This window comes from Micromys minutus, assembly GCF_963924665.1.
Source record: "Micromys minutus genome assembly, chromosome: 3".
Lineage (NCBI taxonomy): Eukaryota > Metazoa > Chordata > Mammalia > Rodentia > Muridae > Micromys > Micromys minutus.
This window is the reverse complement of record NC_137972.1, coordinates 6,070,351-6,091,016: the sequence shown is the minus strand read 5'-3', so window position 1 is coordinate 6,091,016 and position 20,666 is coordinate 6,070,351. Positions and strand designations below refer to the sequence as shown.

Below are 20,666 nucleotides of genomic sequence, written 5' to 3'. Positions count from 1 at the left end.
CTCAGACAATGGTAAGACAAACTGCCCTCAGTGGTCTTTTGATCTAGGCCTCAGTAGCCCTGACTCAGCCGAACACTATGGCCTCTGCCTTCGCAGTTTGCCCCTCATGTTTGAAATACTGGACTCGCCCAGGATTACCTGCCCCAAGGTTCTACCTTAGCGTCTCGTGTTGGTTACTGCTTTATGGGTAAACCGATCGGTCGCCGAATTTTAATGACTACATGAGCCAGAGTTTGGGAAGACAGACTGCAGACACAAAGGTACACCCCAGTGGCCAACGGGAATTGCTGACGAGATTACCAAAACACACTTCTGGTGCAACCATGAGTTGCCAGAGAAGAGAATTAAAATCTCATTAGACATGCAGGAGCCTCCTGCTCACCGATCCTGGCCTCCTGCTCACCGATCCTGGCCTCCTGCTCACCGATCCTGGCCTCCTGCTCACCGATCCTGGCTGGCTTCCCCTTCACACTAGTTTCAATGGGAAGAAGACAAGGAAGAGGGCAGGGGACAAAAGTCTTTTCCCTGTCAAAGACTTTAATGTCATATTTTGCAGCTATACCAGCATTCCATTTATTATAGACTGTTCTACCCTTTCCTGTCCCATCCACCATCACCACCACCACCACCATCATCCTCACCATCATCATCACCACCATCACCACCACCACCACCATCATCCTCACCATCATCATCACCACCATCACCACCACCACCACCATCATCCTCACCATCATCACCACCAGCATCACCACCATCATCATCATCCTCACCATCATCATCACCATCACCACCACCACCACCATCATCCTCACCATCATCATCACCAGCATTACCACCACCACCATCATCATCACCACCACCATCATCATCATCCTCACCACCATCATCATTGAGATAGAACCAGACTGGTCTTGAACTCATCACCCTCCTTACCCTGAACGCTGAGATTAGCAATAGTCACTACCACACTCAGCTCACGAGTTATCCCTATACTTTGTTAAAAGAGCACCCTAGGCACGACATTTCATCCCCAAGGGCTACATGGTAAAAGACAATCTCTTGATACAGAGGAAAGTCCCACCTGTGTGAATGCAAACTTTGGAGGGAACGCACCGAGTGTGGGTTTCCTGCCATGAATCTGGTGATAGTTCTCTTTTGTTCTTAGAACAATGAAGGAAATCGTTGTAAGTGTCATTAAGCTCAGTTTCCATCTACAAAGCGCAGCGCCTGTGGCTTAAAGACTTGCCTAGGTCACAGGAAGACCTATGCAGGTCCGTGTCTGGGCTGTTTCCTCTCTGCTTGCCAATTTCTCAAAGCGCTACCAACCCACTTCCCTTTTCTACACCCAAAGAATCATGTGCACAAATGGCCCATGTGCCTTCAGGGCAGTGCGTCCACTCAGTTCCCACCGCATCACGGAGCTGGGCAGCTTTGCCATTCTTCCCCACAGCTTGTCTCAGCCCACACGGCCAGCACCGTGGCAGTGCGGGGCTCACTCTCAAACCTTTCCGGCTTTCATCAGACCCTTCCGTCTAGACTGAAGCTCTCACCTCTGGACACCCCTAAATCATGAGTCAGTATAAAGTGTCAGGAGAGGCACAGAGGAAAACCTTGTCATGGTCTAATGACAGCACTTTCTTCTGGCTGGTAGCTGATAGCCTACAAATCACGTCCATGGGTGTTACCTCTCTGCATCGTAAAAATCAAAATAAAAGCCCAAACAAAAACAACCACATAGTAACAAAAAAAAATCCAGTCACATCTTTATGAATTCACAGAAAACGAAGCCAGTTCTAAGCCAATAGTAACACGAGTTTGCTAGGCTAATGAATGGCTCCTTAGTCCTTTACTGGGAGAAAAAAGAATCAGACAAAAAGTAGCAGGTGTTCCTTGAGGACAAATATTTCCAGAAATGCTACATTTCTAGAAAACTTGTAGTTCTGTTGCTCTCTTCAGTGCCGAGTTTTCTGCGTGCCTCCCCAACATTTTTCTCTCTCCACAAAGCCTCCACCTCCTCCTGTCAGGCTGATCTATAATGGCAGTGCTAAGGGACCACAGCGAGGAAATGCCTGAGCACATTCTTCATGCCGGAGGCACGAAACTAGCTCGCCACCGACAGAGACCACAGCAATGGCTTCGAAAACAGCAGTGGAACCAGGTGCGCTCTGTAACTCTAGTACTGGGTGACTGAGGCAAGAGAATAGGAAGTTTACGGCCACCCTGGGCTACACAAGGGTAAAACCAAAGTAAAACCATTAGGTACATCCTCAGTAATGTCATTGTGGAATGTGTAATAAAGAGTTTTTGGGTTGGTTTTTGTTGTTGCTGTGGTTGTTTGCTTGTTTGTTTGTTGTTTTAATTCTTAAGTAATGTGATGATATGCTCTTGAGATGTAAAAGTAGATTCAAAAATAAGAAAGCCAGACCTGCCTTCAGAAAATGTAAGAAAATGACAAGCAAGCTTAGCTGACAACCACAGATAAACCAATGAGGTCACAGCAAGCTGGACAGCTCTGTAAATCGGAGGAACAAACAAGAAAATGGAAAAGCAACTTACAGAGAGAGAGAGAGAGAGAGAGGGCGACAGACAGACAGACAGACAGACAGAAGAGAGAGAGAGAGAGAGAGAGAGAGAGAGAGAGTGTGTATGAGAGAGAGAGAGAGAGAGAGAGAGAGAGAGACAGACAGACAGACAGACAGACAGAGAGCACCAAGCACATGTCTGGTAAGATAATATAAGTTTTATAAGTTTCTTAAGAAAACCAAGAATCTGATAGTCAGGACCCAAAAAGATACTTGTTCCTCAAAAGATGCAAAGATGGGAAACAAGGCCAGGATGGCTCCAGGGTAAACATACTTGCTGTGCAGGCCTTATGACATGAGTTTGATACCAGGAACCCAGGTTTGAGAGACAGGGAGAGGGAGGGGGAGGGGGCAGGAGGAGGGGGAGGGAGAAGGAGAGGCTGGACATGGCAGCATGTATTTGTGATCTTGATCCTCCCACTGTGGAATGGGATGCGAAGACAGAATCAGGTAGAAGACCGTAAGTCAGCCGTCCAGAAGAATGGGCAGCCACAACGAAGCTTTGCCTCACAAACAAGTCTGAAGGCAAAAGCTAACGAAGCGTACTTCAGCCTGCCCTCCGACCTGCCTGGGCTCACCTCGTCTTTCTTTCTTTCCCTCTCCCTCATTTTTGGCTCTCCAGCTCACACACACATAATTACTTTCTTCAAAATTCAAGACGGCAGGCAACAGTCCCCCAGGAAGGGGCGGGGAAATGTGTGGTGAGGCCACCGAGTCATGACCCACACCTGTGCAGATAGGCATCTCCAAAGAGCATCTACGGGGCGATAAGGAGCCCTGCGCACTGCTGATGCTGTGGAAGAGAACACAGAGACGCCAAAAGAAACAGAGACTGGAAATTCTCACGTAACCCAGCGCTCCTCACAAAGAAGCCTGTGTTCACCTCGGAGGGACTCCCAGCAGCGAATGAATGACAACCATCTAGATGTCATTAGCAGACGGATGAACAGAAAACGGAATTTGATTTGGCTTTAACCAGAGGACCCTGCCATTTGTCACTTGTGCAGACCTTGAGGATGTTGGGTGAAGTAAGATAAACCAGGCACAGAGGCACAAGAAAGGGCATGATGTCACTTGTATGTGGACTCAAAAAAAAAAAAAAAAAAAAAAAAACCCACGCAGAAGTGTAAAAGATGAACCGGTGACGATCGAGAGAACAGGACGGGAGGACACAGGGAGGGGCGGAGGTTGTAGCTCAGAAAACTGCCAAGGAAGGCATCTACTGAGTGGGGTACGGGATGCTAAAGATAAACAAGCCTACCAGTTTGGGGGACTAGAGATAACACAATGAAAACGCCAGACAGACTCTATTTTCCTTAGGTATTTTTAGCTGCTCTTATCACAAATCAAAGTAATTGTGAGATGACAAATTCTTAATCTACTTCCCTGCAGTGAACGGTGAACATTTTACCCGTTGCGTATCCCATAAGCCTCAAACACAGAATGAATGTATCTTCTAAAAGCGGAGAAGGCCAGAGAACAAGTCAGTTACTACTGTGTCTGCAGAGAGATGTAGCCAGAGGCCCAGTGGACATCTGTGGTGGCTTAGAAGGAGCAGAGCTTTGAGCTATGCCTGGGGTTCTGGGAGTGATTTCTGCCCTAAGCTCTGGCCTAGGCAGCCGGCAGGATGAGAGAGCAGCCAGGACATTTTAGGCAAGAATACTGCCACAGATCCGTGAGGTAAGAGGGTATAATTCTGTCAGTCAGAACACATGGTACTGGAGCTGACACTGCAGCCTCTAAGAACTGTCGAGCCGAATTGTGTACCACCTCCGTCCAACCTTCGGCAGCTTTGGAGCAGAGACACGGAACAAATTTGGCAAATTTGTTTCCCTCCCCTTTTCTCATGCTTCCGTCTGATAATGAATGATACCTGTGTGTGTGTGTGTGTGTGTGTGTGTGTGTGTGTGAGTGAGTGTGCGCGCGCACACGCATGCACGCATGTGCATGCATGCCTGCATGTGTTACATAGTAAAAAAAAATCACATGGTTTAAAAACTGCAGAAGGAAGTCTAGGGCAGGGTATGGCTCAACCACTGACGTGCTTGCTAACACCAGGACACAGACACAATCTTTTAAAGAGCTATAAAAAAAACCCGGGCATGATGAAACACACCTAGTCCAGTGAGGTATAAAAACTTGGGCATGGTGGGACACACCTAGTCCCATAAAAGGAAGCAAGAAAGGTGTCCCTCTCCCTGGGACCACTGGCTAGCCAGCCCAGCCTATGTAGTGAGTTCCAAGCCAATGAGGGATCTTAAGTCTAAGAACAAGGCGGATCGTGCAGAGGACTGACGCCTGAGGTTGTCTTATAGCCTGTCTGTGTGTACACACACATAAATACGCACAGAACACAAGAAAATGCAGCTTATACGATTTTCCATTTTCAGCGTGTTTATGATTAGGACCCCAGCCTCTGACATGATCCCATCTGAGATGCTTTAATGAGACCATGAGAGTGAAAACAATCTCAGCCCAAGAGGCACTGATGTGGAGGTCGTTCAGGTCTCAGACCTCCTAGTGGGAGCTGGGGCAGGGAGTCACGGGCCATGAGACCATCACCTATGACAGATCTCTTTGCGAGGGTAAAGGGGTCACAGACATGCAGCAGGTGGATTCAAAACCAAACGTCCAGTACATCCAAAGTATTTCTGGCAGTTGTCACTTGTGTTATAGGTAACCTGACGGCTGTCAACTGAACAGGATCTAGAATGGCCCAAGAGACAAAACCCTGAGGGACGATCTAGATAAGGCCAGCCTCCAGAAATACTTGTGAGGAGTCTGGTTACCCTGATGAGGTTACGGAGGTGAGAAGAGCCACCCATCGAGGGAGCAACACAGCTCAGCACAGATGGTTGTGTGTTCTGACCTGCAGTGATCTGACACAAAGTTTATCTGATCTCACAGAAGCAACATGGCTGGAGTAAAGACTCTCGCTATCTTCCTACCACCTTTGCTGAGTATCTCATTAGTTCATCTTTGCTCTACATCAGATTCACACGTTCATCCCGTGTGTGAATTTGCCTTCACCTCTGATGAGCGGCAAATCACATGTACATCAAAGAAGTGTTTTGAACAGTTTCTCTATGGTTTGTTATTAGTAATTATGCATATCAGTTTTTATCAGCAAATGTTTAATTTGTATACTTCCTTTATATGCCTATATACCCAGGGTCAGATAAAAGTTTCTCAGGTTAAAAAAGGTCACCAGTGGGTAGAGTTTTGGAACAACTAGTCTACAAGCAGCTATTGTCTGTTTGAGCCTGTAAACTGGGGGTGGAGGGCGTCCCTGAGATTTTAAAAACACCCCAAATAACGGCGATAAGAAGAACCATTCAATTATGAGTGCCCAGCCTCAGAAAACCTTTCTGAGGCTCTTTCAGACTGAACGCTTTGGTCCCTGGACCTGGGCGGGACTAACAACGTGCTATTCCTAAACTCCTTCCACGGACTGGCCCAGTTGACACAGGGTGAGTGACTGAGAACTCGATCTTGTTCTCGGTGTTTGACCAGAGTCCACTGTCACCTTCGGCTTTAGACTCAGCTTTGGGAAGGCTGAGTAACCAAGAAAAATGAGCCTTTCTAACTACAAACTTCTGTCATCCCTAGCCACATACGTACGTGCCAAACCACCGTGTGATCACACACCATCAGTACCTCATCTGAACAGGGCCCGTGTGGCAGCCCAGGCAGAGGGCGTTATGCCCGTATTCTGTCTGAAGCTGAGATTCGATTTGAATCTCTGACAAGGAGTCAGGGAGGAAATAGGATGAAATGTGCTCTAATACTTCCCGTCACCCTGGAGACACGCAGAATTCGGCTAACTCTGCAGGAAGATGCTGTGATCATCAATCTACTGAAAGCATAAGTCTAGGACGAAGGTTACCAATGTTGCATACAGAAGTATGAAGAAGTACTAGCAACGTGAGCACATAAATTTGACAGGGAAATAGAGTATTACGAAAGCCCGTGTTTCGAAGATAATACAAGGAAAAAAATGACAAAACATCTCTTTATCAGCAAACAAACACATTTTTAAAAAAGATTTATTGTACTTATATGAATGCACTGTAGCTGACTTCAGATACAACAGAAGTGGGCATCAGATCCCGTTACAGATGGTTGTGGGGCACCATGTGGTTTTGGGGAACTGAACTCAGAGCCTCTGGAAATGCAGTCAGTGCTCTAACCACTGAGCAATCTCTCCAGCCTATAACCCACAGTTTTAAAAATAGCAATGTATAGCAGGCAAAAGGGTGGAGATAGTACATCTAGAATGTTTAAACAAACTAACCACCAAGAATGATTTCTAGGGACTAGAGAGATGTCTCAGCAGTTAAGAGCACTCGTTGCTCTTCCAGAGGACCTAGGTTCGATTCCCAGTACCCACATGGCAGCTCACAATCATCTGTAGCCAATTCTAGGGGATTCCCTCTTCTGACCTCTTTGGTCACCAGGCATGCATGAAGTACACAGACATCCATGCAGGGAAACCACCCATACAAATAAAATAAAAAATAACTTTTTAAAACTTTAAAAGTAACAATACCTATTTTCCATTTATTTCTTTTAATTTTGAAGAGAGTTGCTCAGGCGGGAGAAATTGTTTTGGGTGGGAGCTCTTCATATCCTATCGTGACAAAGTTATGGGTTAGATGTAAAAATTGTCCCCAAAAGTTCTATAAGGAATAAGACTTCAGAGAAGAATCTCAGTAAGAAACTGTTTCTGATGCAGTCATGATGGAAAAATCTCTCAGATTTCCTGTTTTATGTCTCTACAGTACTGAGCTTTGCCTGAAGCTGTTTTCTTACTATATAGCATTGATCACTGTCCATTTTCCTCTATTAGTAACTTGTCTGATTACTGGGCTCACATGCCTGACAATCATCAACTTGCAGGAGGAAGGGTTTGTTTGGGCTCACAGTTTGAGGGATACAGCCTACAGCAGCTGGGAAGGAAGGCGGCAGAGACTGAGAAGCGTCGTCTCTCGTTCCCACAGCAGGAAAATGGCAGACAGTGGGCCTGGGCTATGAAATCTCAAGGCCTGTCTCAGTGATGTACGTCCCCCAGCGAATCAGCTCCCAAAGTTTCCGTAACCTCCCAGATGAGCAGACAGGCAAAAGGCCAGGTGTTCAAACACGAGCCAACGGGCCGAATCCCAGCCACAACAGGCTCCAAGGTACAAAGCACAAATCTCCAGGAAGAAGAAGACTTCTCTGATGTGTAACTGGATGTTCTGCTCCTGAAAAGCTGCTTCAGCCATTGAAAGGGGTGTTAAATATTGATTGGGTAACAAGTTAGAGAGAGGTGAGGGAGGGGGAAGGGAGGGAAGGAAGTAGGGAGGGAGGAAGAGAGAGAGAGAGAGAGAGAGAGAGAGAGAGAGAGAGAGAGAGAGAGAGTTGGGGGCTCTCTGTGCAAATCTTGTTCTTACCAATCAAAACTCAAATTTAAGAACTCTGCTCCTTACCATTTTCACCTACAAAAAACAAATATCGAAGAAAACAAAAATAAGCAGGCACACAGACACACAGCCAGGGTGCACAGGAACAAGCCACCGGCTGATAAATTATTGTTCCTTCACCATAAGTGTCAAACTTTCAAGTTTGACTTTTAAAACATTTGTTAGGAATTTAAATAAAATCCCATCCTCCTAAAGTTCTTTCTTGACTGGCAATATTTAACTCTGGTCTGTTATTGATATTAATATTTAACTTTTGGCCAAAGTGTATGTCAAAGACACTTGTTCCAGGTGGATAGGTAAGTAGACTTTGCTGTAAACTACGCCTGGCTACATTCCTGAAAGTCCTTTCTGACAATTTTAGATTGACTCCTTGGGTAGTCATAGAGGTGAAGATGCCCAACGTTCCAACAGCAGAAGCTGGTTCTGAAACTGAGACCTTAGCTAGATGGAGACCCTCAGCCCTTCACATGGTCTCAGAAAGTATTTGCTCTACTATCTTTGATTGCTAAGACTCTGTTCTTCCGCCCTGACAGCCCCACATGAGCCTAGTTCAAAGCTGTTTTCTGTGCACAAACATCCCATTACATGTCCTGTCTTTGAAAGATTAGTCTTATTCTTGATCATGTATACATTGATGTGTGGCTATGTGCTCATGAGTGATGTAACCAGGAAGGGCAGGAAAGGGAGTTAGATCCCCTAGGTCTCCAGTTACAGGTTGTGGTCCTGTGCTGGGAACCAACTCAGATCCTCTGCAACAGCCATCTCTCCAGCCCCAACTTAGCCCCACTTAAATGATGAAGAGAATTTACTCATTTGTGCACATAAGCTAAGAAGGACTTTGCCTTTATGGCATCTAGTGCTGGAAGATAAATGAGAGAAGCTTCTTAGTCCCCTCTGGGTGGGCAATTTCACAGCAGTAATGGGAGGTACCATTGGACCCATCATAAAGATACATTTTTCCTTGATTGAATGAAATCTTCATTTTAAATCAATTTTAAAGCAAGTTTAAAAATGGGAGTCAGGGCTGGGGTGCAGCTCAGTGGTACAGCTCCTGTTTGGTGTGTGTATGTGGGGGGGGGGGGTTGAGACTTTGGCTTCGCCCAGAGCATCTCAAACAATAAAGATAACCATAAAATCTAAAAATAAACTTAAAAAGATGGAGTCGCTATTGACTAAGGGCCTTGTAACAGTTTGAATGTGAAATGTCCCACATGGTCTTATAAGTTAATACCTTATAAGTTAATACCTTCTCTGGCTAATGGTGGTATTTGAGAAGGTTTTGAACTCTTAAGAAAGGGGCACTTAGTTGGAGGAGAGACGTTAATAAAAGTAGCAGAAGCTGTGTTGAAGAATGGTCCTCATGCTTACTGGCCTATGCAACTAGGAAGATTGCAATAGCAGGCCCTGAGAAGGAACGGCCCCAGCTGGTTCGTGGTGGAAGAGCAGAAGAACTGAAAGTATTAATGTGTCAGCCAAGCCCACAGTACTGTTCCCACCAGGGCTTCCAACTTTGCCCTACACATATTTTAAATGTTATATACAGGTGAGGGGAGAGAGTGTGCCAGGGCATGCGGTGAGACAGAGGATCATCTGTGGCATCTGGTTCTCCCTTTACACCATGTGGGTTGTACTGAACACACTCAAGGTGTGAAGCTTGCCTACAAACTTACCTACTAAGCCATTTCTAAGAGATGTAAAACACACTCTTGAGGTCTGGAGAGATTGATTGTCAGTTAAGGTCACAGATGCTTCTCTGGTTTCCATGTACTCTACGCAAACATGGCGGATAGACACGCATGCAGCCAAAACACTCATCCACATACAATAAAAATAAATAAATCAAATCAGGCTGGAGAGATGGTTCAGCGGTTAAGAGCACTGACTGCTCTTCCAGAGGTCCTGAGTTCAACTCCCAGCAACCACATGGTGGCTCACAACCATCTATAATGGGATCCAATGCCCTCTTCTGGTGTGTCTGAAGAAAGTTTCAGTGTACTCATATAAATAAAATAAATCTTTAAAAAAATAAGTAAATCTAAAAAAGGAAATTAACTCAAATCTATTAAAATAGAATATATACTCAGTATAGGTGGAAATCTGAACTTCCCCAATGTTCCATAAAAGCAGTCAGGTAGTGTGGAGAAGAAATGCTTTCACCACACTGTTCCTTAAAATAATGTTTTCTACAGATATTACAGGAAGCATCTTAGGGATTAATCTTTAGATACTTTTCCAGAACAGCAAGCAAAGAGCAAAACAGTTCTTATGCTCCACTGAAGAGAGCCTGCAGCCTCCCATTCAGCAGCCTTTGGTTCTTCCCAGTCGAGATGAGTGTGTGATGCAGAAAGATGAGTGTTTGGTGTGTAATTTACATTTCTCAACCACGGGCAGAGCAAATGGGAAGAGTGCTCGGAACCTGGGTATTCTGCACACCATCTAATTTTCCTAATAGATATTTATTTTGTCAACCCTCCAGTAAATACATGTGATTCCTTCAGAATCATCCATTTGCTATTTAAGGAGGTGTAAGCCGGTGGGCTGCTTTGCAGAACCCATACACTTATTCAACCAGCAAATACCCACTGAGCATCTTGTCTACGCTCAGAGCTGAAGGGAGGAGAGAGGACGAGCTCTGGAGCCATCAACACACCAGAGTCTTTTCGATTCTAGAGGGAGGAGCTGACCAAAATGAGGAAAACATCTGCATGCACTGGGTCAGAGGGTGTGGTCTTCAGCTGGAGCATTCTGGTTTGTCCTCACTGGGTGAGCGACCTTCAAGTAAAGACCAAAGTGAGGCAAAGAAACAAACATCCCCTGGTGAGCATGGGGAGGCAAACTCTTGTCCTCGGTCCTCTTGTCCTAGCATCCTGGCCCAGCCCAGAAATTAAACTGACACAAGACAGGCTAGTAGAATAAAATCGTCCAATTTTATTAAACGAGAGTGTTATTTGATGCATGAGACCCCTAAGGAAATGAAGGTCAGAGAGTGGTAAAATGTGTGGGCTTTTAGATGAGGTGAGACAAAGACAGGCATTGTGGGGAAGGTCTTAGGGGGCGCTGGAGAGTAGTCCCATCAAAGCAGGTGTCCCTCTCCAGGGCCCAGGAGACCATACATACATAGAAGGATCCATCTCAGAAAGATGAGAGAGACCACAACACCCTCTAATCCCTTCTGCTCCTCATGTGCCTCTTGTTAAGAGCACTCTAAATTAAGTATACAATGTTCATTGTTCAAATAAACATGATTCATCACCTACTCTCCCCAAGCCACGCCTCTGTCCCAATCACCTACTCTTCCCCAGCCACGCCACGCCCCCAATCACCTACCCTCTCCTAGCCACACCCCCATCCCCAATCATCTACCCTCCCCCAGCCACGCCACAGCCCCAATCACCTACCCTCTCCTAGCCACACCCCCATCCCCAATCACCTACCCTCCCCCAGCCACGCCACGCCCTCAATCACCTACTCTCCCCCAGCCACGCCCCTCGGTATCACCTACTCTTCCTCCAACCTCCAACGCCTAGACAGTTTCACCCCTGCTTTCCTCACACGTACAATCTAATGTGTTTACATAAAACCTGTGAGAACTCAATGGTATTTGTCTTTTGGAAGCTGGCTTAATTTGTGTGCTATGACTATCTCCAGTTGGATCTATTTCATAATCACTGTTGCAGGTTTCGCCTTCCTCATGGCTGAAAAAAAAAAATCCCATTGTGTTTCTAATCCGATCCTCTGGCCCAGACATCTAGGTTGTTTCTCTGATTCACCTATAAGCATGGGGCTTCAGGAACCACTCCTGTGGAAGGTCCGTCCCAGTGATGGGCTAACTGAAGTTTCTCTGAGTGAGGTCATGTTATATGTTAGATCTATTTTTAGCTTAATTTTTTTGTTACTTAAAGAGCTCACCAAATAACTCTGACTGGCCTGAAACTTGCTATGTAGGTAGACCAGTTGGCCTCAAACTCACTGTGCTTTTCCTGCTTCTGAGTTCTGAGTGCTGAGATTAAAAATGTGAGCCACCTCTCCTGTTTATTAGACACTTCCATACTTCCTCTGTTGTGACTGGACTAATTTAAGTTTCGGCCATCGGTTTACTGGAGGGTCCTTTCTCCCCTAAACCCTGCTCAGCGTTTGTTACTGTTTCTTTTTTTAAAGATTTATTTATTTTATGTATATGAATACACTGTAGCTGTCAGACACACCAGAAAAGAACATGGAATTTCACATGGTTATGAGATACCATGCGGTTGCTGGGAATTGAACTCAGGACCTCTGCAGGTGCCGTCAGGGCTCTTAACTACTGAGCCATCTCTCCAGCCCCTATTATTGTTTCATAATGACTGCCACTCTAACTGGACAGTGTTGTTTTAATTTCTCTGGCACCTAGTGAGGTTGAACTTTTTTTTCATGAACTTATGCACCATTCCTGCTTCGTCTTGAGTTACAATGGCAGAACATTTTAGGACAGTCTTATCCTGCACCATCCAAAGGCATTACGAGCAGAGCAACAGTAAGGAGACCTTGAGAAATGAGTGTGGTACATCTGAAGGTCATCATGAAGGTTATCATGACAACAAAGATGCTGTCCCCATTGCAGTAACATTCCTTTTCCCCCGTGAATATTTTCTTTCATGATTGCTGGATTTATAGGTGCAGAATCCATGATTAAGGAAGAGGTTGAACATACTGTATCAAATATTATAACTGTGGTCACACACATACACACCTTTGCTCTTATGACACCTGGAAAGAAGCTCATGAGAAATAATGTCTGTGAAAGATGTACAGAAATTAGTGAAGGGCAAAGGAAAAACAGAAGCTAATGAAGAGACACATGCAAATTCCAAATTATTCTGATTTCTCTTCCTCCTCTTTTTCTCCCTTCTCTTCTTCCCCTTCTTCCCCTTTCTCTTCCTCCTCCTCTCCTTCATTCTCCTCATCCTCCTCCTCTTCTTCAGACAGGGCTTCTCCGTGCACACAAGACTGGCCTCAATCTCAGAAATCAGCCTGCCTCTGCTTCTGAGTGTTGGGATTAAAGGTGTGCACCACCACCACTGTCCTATTCTAATTTTTCTAATCATAGGAGGCTGGAGCACCAAGCAGGAAGGAGTCACGGCCTGTGCTTTGCCTCCCTGGACTGCAGGCCCATGAGACCAGGCAACTCCACACCTACTCAATGCTGGAGTTCACTGGGGAAATTTTCAGACCATAATTGTCTTTTCCATGATTCACTGCACATACTTCTGGTATTTCTGTGAGGAAGACTCAAAATTCTTTTTCTGAGAACAATTTTGGCTCTGTGCTATGACCCATTTTCACAAGCAAGAATTCTGTGTAAACACAAGTCAAGGATTCTAAATTTTCCTTACAGAACATTAGTGGTACCACCTGCCTGTCCAAAACATATGGGTCTCTCTTTACTCAGCACAGAGTAGCAGCATCTCAGCTTGTCAACAACATTTAATTGACTGTCACCCAGTTTCCATTAAATATGCAATTAAAGGAACATGTATTTAGGAGAGAAAAGGAGATGTCTTAGCTGGATTTCCTCCTGGGAGGCCGACTTCATACTCTCCAAACTAGACGTTGAATCACAAGTGAGAATAGGCATCTACATCATGTGAACGCGGCTATTTTAAAGCATCTACCCTATAAATCCATAGCTGTGATTAAAACTGCCTTCTTATCAAGTGGGACAACCCAGCTCACGCTTATCATGTTGTGAAAATGTTCACATTACCCACCCCTCACCACAGCATTCACGGTATCTCTACTTCATCTGGAATTGTTTGTGAACATCACTGAGCCCCCTCACCACAGGAAAGTGCAGAGGTGTCTGAGTTGACAGCAGAAACGAAGGAGAGGTGTGGGCTTAGAAACACAAACAAAAGGAGAAACGATTTATTTTTAAACTGAAAGCTCTGAGAAAATCAAAGATGTTTCCATTGTAGATGGAATGAATCATTTGATGAGAAGTGAATTAAAAAAAAAAAAAAAAACATGGGAATGGGAAAATGATAGAAAAAAGGAATATTTAAATTTTGTCGATGATGTAATCAGACACTGAAAACCACTGACTAGATAAAGCCATTATGATATATTTATAGGGCTGGAGAATAGCTCAGCGGTTAGGAGCACTGACTGCTCTTCCAGAGGTCCTGAGTTCAATTCCCAGCAACCACATGGTGGCTCACAACCATCTGTAATAAGATCTAATGCCCTCTTCTGGTATGTCTGAAGACACCTACAGTGTACTTACATATAATAAGTAAATAATTCTTCTATAAAAACGACATATTTATCCTGATAGACCAACAAAATTCTCACAAAGGAGAGCGTAGATGTTTGCATCCACGGCTAAGCACAGCTGCCAAATGCCTTTAATCATTTCTCCTTTGTTTAATGAAAGTGAATCAGGAGTAGTGTTTATTTACTTAGTTAATGGCATTCTGGGAAGCCCCTCTCCAGTGAGCTGTATCCTAATGCTTACATGGTCCAAACATCCCAAAGAGCAGTGGGTTCAAGCATCACTAACGAGAATGTGTCCCGTAGACCCCAGGCCACAGTGAACCTGCAACCAGGGGCACAGCATGGGAACCTGTGCTAAGGAGTCCCTCCCAGGTTTGGGGATGGACAAGAAAGTGTTCACTTGCTTTGTGGTTCTTCAGTGGAGATGAAAATTGGCCTATTTTGGAAATCACTTAATAAGCTGTATGTATAAATGTTTACATGTGTGAGGGTATTCATGTATGTGCAGAAGCATGAGAACATATGTGCTCTTAGGCTCCAACTTGCCCCTGCCTCATCAGTACTTGGATTGTGTCCACATTTACATGGGTTTTGAGACTTGAACTCACGTTTGCAGGGCAAGCTTTGCTGGAGCCTCAGCCCCTCAGAAGTCTTTTTTTTTTTTTTTTTTTAATATTCACTTAGTGTTTGGAGATGGTTTAGAAGAAATAGGTTAAAAGGTACAAGGCTTAGCTCCTCCTGGTCATGTAAAAGTCAAAGCAACTTGTGCGATTAGAAACTCTGTGGGAGCAAAGAGAATCTTAGGATTAAGCATATGCAATGTGGAAAGGCCTTCCTCGGGCAGCAGTGTGGAATTATGCTTTCATTAGCTCTTTTTCAAAAGCTTTGCTTTCATTTATGTACGTTTTCTGTCCACATCTGTTTATGTGCACCAAACCTGGGTCCTCTACAAGAACATGGATTGCTCTTAAACACAGAGCCAGCTCCTCAGCCCCAGTAAAAGGCTCTCTCAAAATGAGTATCTGTTAACATTCCTCAAAATCATAAGCCACACCATAACTGATATCTTAGATATGGGAATATATAGCCGTACATTTCGTAGAATAAAAATTTTAAAGTTGATTGGATGAATCAATGTTTATATTATTATGTTGGGGTGTCACCTGTTGCAAGGAGCTGTCCCATCTGGTTTTGTTTGTTCTTCCATTTTTGCTTTTAGTCTAGAGAAATGTGTTCAGAATTTAAGTTCCCTTTCAGAGTCCCCCAGTCCTGAGTCTCTGCAAAAAGCCAAAGGTGTCATACGTAGATATCACTCAGAGAAAGTGTATTGGCTTACTACAGAAGAATATAAAGACAGCATGTTCTATCCCCACCCCTTTGGGCCGTGGATAAAAAATACCCTGGCCAAAACAAGTTAACAAAGGAAATGTTCGTGTTGTCTCCCAGTCTATCAAGGTGGGGAGGTCACAAGTAGCTGGCTACAGGGCACCCACACTTAGGAAGCACAGGAAGATGAGTGTTGGGGTGGGAGCAGCTCAGTGCTCTTACAGACACTGTAAGGGGGCCACCCACCGTGGCTGGATCTTTCCACTTTCACCTTGTTAAGTTACTTCTCCATAGTCACACCCAGCTGCCTATTTCCTGGGTAGGTCAACATATCACCAAACCTACAACTGAGAGTAAGTACCACACAGACTATTTGAGGGTAAAGCTTCCTCCCCGACGAAGACACAAGCAAAGCAGAGTCGGAACCATTGCGTCATAGTCTGGCTGAGAACAAAATTCCTGAACACTTAGAAATAGTTCTCTCTTAAGGTCGTGAGGACGGTACCCATTGTTTCCTGAATTCCAGAGTCCCTACTGAGAACTCTGACTCCACGCCTTAAGTGATCATTTGTGATTTCTCCTAGGTACCCAGTATCACACCTTTAGTGACGGAACAGCCTTTCCTTCCTACTGAAAAGTTCTATTTTTGTAGCTCCCGTCCTCCAGGGGTGCAGGATGTTTTCTTTGGGAAGATGATCACTAAACCCTTTTCTGTGTATGCTTCCACTTCCTGCACCGTTCGTTTCCTGTGTTGTTTTTTCCCCCACTGTGGTTTGACCTGTCTTTCATGTTAGAGATTTTTCTAGAAATATTTACTGGTTCCCAGTTGTCCACCCTTCAGAGACACTAAACACAGGACACAGCTCTTCAGACGTTAACTGGTGACTAGTGTGGCTGCTTGTCCTCGGAAGCTGACTCCCGTCGGGTCCCAGCTTTTCTTGGGGAGCCTTGTGGGTCCATAGGTTTAAGCCTGCATCTGGCATTGTGGGAGAGAAGGGAAAAGATCTCCCTGTTCGATGCTCAGCCTTGCGTCCTGCTATTGCCCTGTTTTCAGCTAATGTCCCAAGCGACAATTCTGAGTTTCTTCTTCAGTCTTTCCGTAGGTGGGCAAGGACACATCCTCGGCCTGTGGGAGGGGAGACACAGCCGGCAGCCAGCCAGTTGTCCTGGTTTTAGTGCATTAGCCCCACATTTCCTCAGATTTTTCAAGAGCTCTGTAATGGGAACTGAATGCCCTCCTTGCTTGCTCCACACCATAGGCACTCAAATTTCGGACTTCTTTGCAGCCCTAGTCAAACACCACTGGACCACCTGCACTTTGTCTCCTGGAATTTTGTTTATATCTCTCATTTGCTAGTTACTGTCTCTGTGTCCACTATCTTTTCGCCTAAAAGTTTAGACCAATTTATATTCTGTTCTCATTTTCTTAGCCTTTTCTGAGACCTCAGAACATCAAAAGCCAGACGGTACCATCCACTTCAACTTTTAACATCTTTCTTCTAACTTTTATAGCTTGGAAATTTCCAGTGTTTTCTGATTTTAAAGTGTGTATGTGCAGGGGAAATTACTGAACGACTATGTAGATAAAATTGACACCTGTGCTCTTAAAAGAATGGAAATGATCCACGGAGTCATGAGGGGTTTGTCATTTTTATCCTGTAAGTTTCTCCATATTCTTTGTTGTGGTGTTAGGTATGTGACACACAGTCAAGTGACAGCAGGTGACATTTCTGCATCTTCTAAGTGTCTTGAATCCATAGAACTTTATCGTGTTTTTGCAGGAGTTTAATTTTCAGACACTATTAGAATGAAGAGGTAACTGCTAGTTGCTAGAGAAAACTTTATGAAACAAGAAATTAAAAGTTAAAAATATCACGACAAGATAAAGAAATAGTTTAATGTTCATGCTCCCCAGGGTCTGGTTTTTCAGGCTGTCTTCAAGCATCACACAGACTTGTTGCACTCGACACTTTGCTCATTGCTGTGACAAAAAGCAACATGAAGTAGAAGAGGTTGTTTTGCCTCATTGTTTGAGAGCATAGCCCACTACCATCGCCGCCAGAGTGTGGGGGCAGCTAGTCGCCTTACATCTGTCTGCGGCAGAGGGAGGATGAATGCGGTGCTGTTGAAATATGCCTTCCTTTTACCTGGAGCACTCTCACAGGCATGTGTTCCTGGGCAAGTCCTAATCCAGGACGTCTGATAAAGAATTTACATCAAGCCCCTCCCCTTGTCAACCTGACAGCAAAGCACTGATCATTACGTCATAAGATCCCACCTCTCACCAAACCTCCCCAGTGTCATCTCCCAATGTAAAGTGCACTCGGTTGGTTTCTGAAAGTCTTAATAGGCAGACGCTATGGAGCAGTTTAAGTTTAGAGCCTGTACTGACCGGAGCACTCTCCTAATCGTAAGCCCCTGCAAAATCAAAACCACGAGTTACTCACTAATGATACAGAATGGCAGTAGGCATGCACTCTTCTTCCATGATGAAGAAACAGAAAAGCTTGACCAAAGAAAACCACGATGATCAAACCCAATTTTTCAGCTTTCCCTATCGTTCATGTTTCCTCATCCTGACTTCTCTTGAGCCGTGACAAGAATGTCATCCAGCCAATTGACTGCCCCTTCTCCTTTAATTGCCTTCTTGCTCTTTCCTGATAAATTGACACTCCTTCCTCTCATCATCTCAGCATCATATGTGGTCGTATATGTTGAGCTCAGGCTCAAACTTTGGCTCCCACAATCCCTTACTCTACTCAGAAAAGGACTACCTCCTACCCACGTTCCTTACAACCGTGCCCAAAAGGCTAGTAATTTCATCCAACGTACTGCCTAGTGACCCAAGTCGATCTGGACAGCACCATCAGCACCTTGCCTTGCTTTTCGTGGAGGACAGAATGACTGAAAGCAGGAATTTCCTCATTTGTAGGCTGCCTAGAACCAGTGTGATCGAAGAAGGCAGGCATAATGGCCCAGCCAAGCCCTAGCTTCTGTACAACCTAGTTTCTCTACTGACAGGCTGTATCAGTTACCCCTCTGGTTTCTATCACTAAAACCCTGACTAGAAACAACTCATGAGTAGGAGAGCTGATGTTGACGTACAGCTTGAGAGGATAGCCCATCGTTATGGCAAGGGACAGAGGTAGCCACATAAAGCATGTGCTCACGCTGTATCATCAGTTAGGAGCCAAAAAGGAGACAGAAAGTGAGATCAAACTATAAGACCTCAACATCTGCCTTCAATGATCCCTTTCCTCTGGTGAGGCTGCACCTCCTAAGGTCCTATAATATCTCAAAACTGTTGAGGTAAGATTTTTTGGCATGTATTATAATGATAAACACACACACACACACACACACCAGGCCTGGTTGCTCCCAGGAATGAGTGAATCCACACACACAGTGTGACCTTGCTCCTTAATTGAAAACTATTGGCTAAATAAAGATGCTGATAGCTAATAGGTGAGCAGAAGAGACATAGGTGGAGTTTGGGGTTCCTGGGCTTGGGGTCTGGGGAGACCATGAGGAGCATAGAAGGGTGGAGAGAGGGAAAGATGCCATGGGGTAAGAATGTTAAAATCATGGCCACGAGGGCTGGCCAATTGGAGCTAAGAGCAGCCCGGATGGAACACAGTAAGTAGTAACTTGGGGTTATTGATAGGCAAGTAGATTCTAAGAGTGGAGAAGGTAGATACCTGTTCAGCTTTAGTGCTGTTGAAGTCACGTGTCTTTTACCTGGGAATTGAATAATCAAAGGTAGGGTAGAGGCCCCTGATTGAGACTGAATATTTCCATAACAAAAACAGTGCTGTGCTCCAGGTGGTGGTGACATAAGACTTTAATGTCAGCACTCAGGAGGCAGAGGTAGGTGGATTTCTGTGTGTTCTAGGCCAGTCTGGTCTACATAAAGAGTTCTAGAGTAGCCAGGGCTACACAAAGAAGTCATGTCTTTAAAAACAAAACAAACAAAACCAGTGCCGTGCTGGAGACCAATCATTCAAAAGCAGGAGCCTGTGGAGGAACATTTCACATGCAAATGCTGGTCCCAGGAGCACATGGCTCTTTGGTAATGCAAGATGGATTCCTTCCATTTCAAAAGTCTCTGCTATTCTTTAATAATTTGAATGCTGGTCAAAATATGAAGTGTAGTTCAAGCCATCTGTAATATCGGACCTTTCCACCTATACCCAGGTTCATGAAATAACAATGCTGAGACTTCTTATATATGAATAAACGCTTAGGCCAAAAGCTTGGCCTTGTTTTCTGACAAGCTTATAACTTATCCCATTTATTACACCTAAGCCATGCCATGTGGCTGGTTACCTGGTCCTCAGATCCATGCGACAGTCTTCTGAAAGTTCCCAGGTGAATCTTTTTTGCCCTCACTACTGTCCCAGAATTTCTCTCCCTCTACCAGATGCCCCACCTTCTAATCTTGCCACAGCTCATTGGCCAATCAGCCTTGAAAGACAAGTGATGCTTCCATTCAGTTCAAGAGATGATCTCTACACTAAAGTCTCTTCTGGGAACTCAAGATAATCTCTTAACTGGGAGGCCCTATAAAAATCAAGCAAGTTACACACTCCCAATACACAATAGGATAGAACAAACATTTCTATTCCATATGGGTAAAACTTTAGTTTAGCAATAAAAGATGAAGCAAAAGCAAAACCTAGCAAAGCCAACACCAAATCCTAGTGATACAAGTTCAACATCTGGGACTCACAACAGAGTCATCTGGGTTTCATCTGCCTTGGTAACCCCATCTCTTCAGTTCTAACATCCACAGCAAATGTAGCCGCTTTCCTGGGCTAGCTCTACTTGTGCCTGTATCTATCCTTCTCAGATGGTCCACAGTTTTACCCAGCGGCCTCTTAAGACATTCCTTTTGGGGAATCAGACCCTGGATTTTCTATTGCCTTAGTGCAAGGTCACACCGATCACTCATTCATGTATCTTCATTTCCTACTGAACTGGTTTCATCTGCAGGATGATGCCAAGTTCTGCTGACATCTCACTTGGACCCGAGCTGTAGTGA

The 20,666-nt window shown here is 44.7% G+C and overlaps 1 protein-coding gene across 1 annotated transcript in view; it reads right to left on the bottom strand.

Annotated features, from left to right (window-relative positions):
- ST8SIA1 (ST8 alpha-N-acetyl-neuraminide alpha-2,8-sialyltransferase 1) overlaps positions 1-20,666 on the bottom strand; it is a gene marked incomplete at both ends in the record, with an annotated part of 110,846 nt that overhangs the window by 62,638 nt on the left and 27,542 nt on the right. The gene's annotated exons all lie outside the window — the stretch shown is intronic.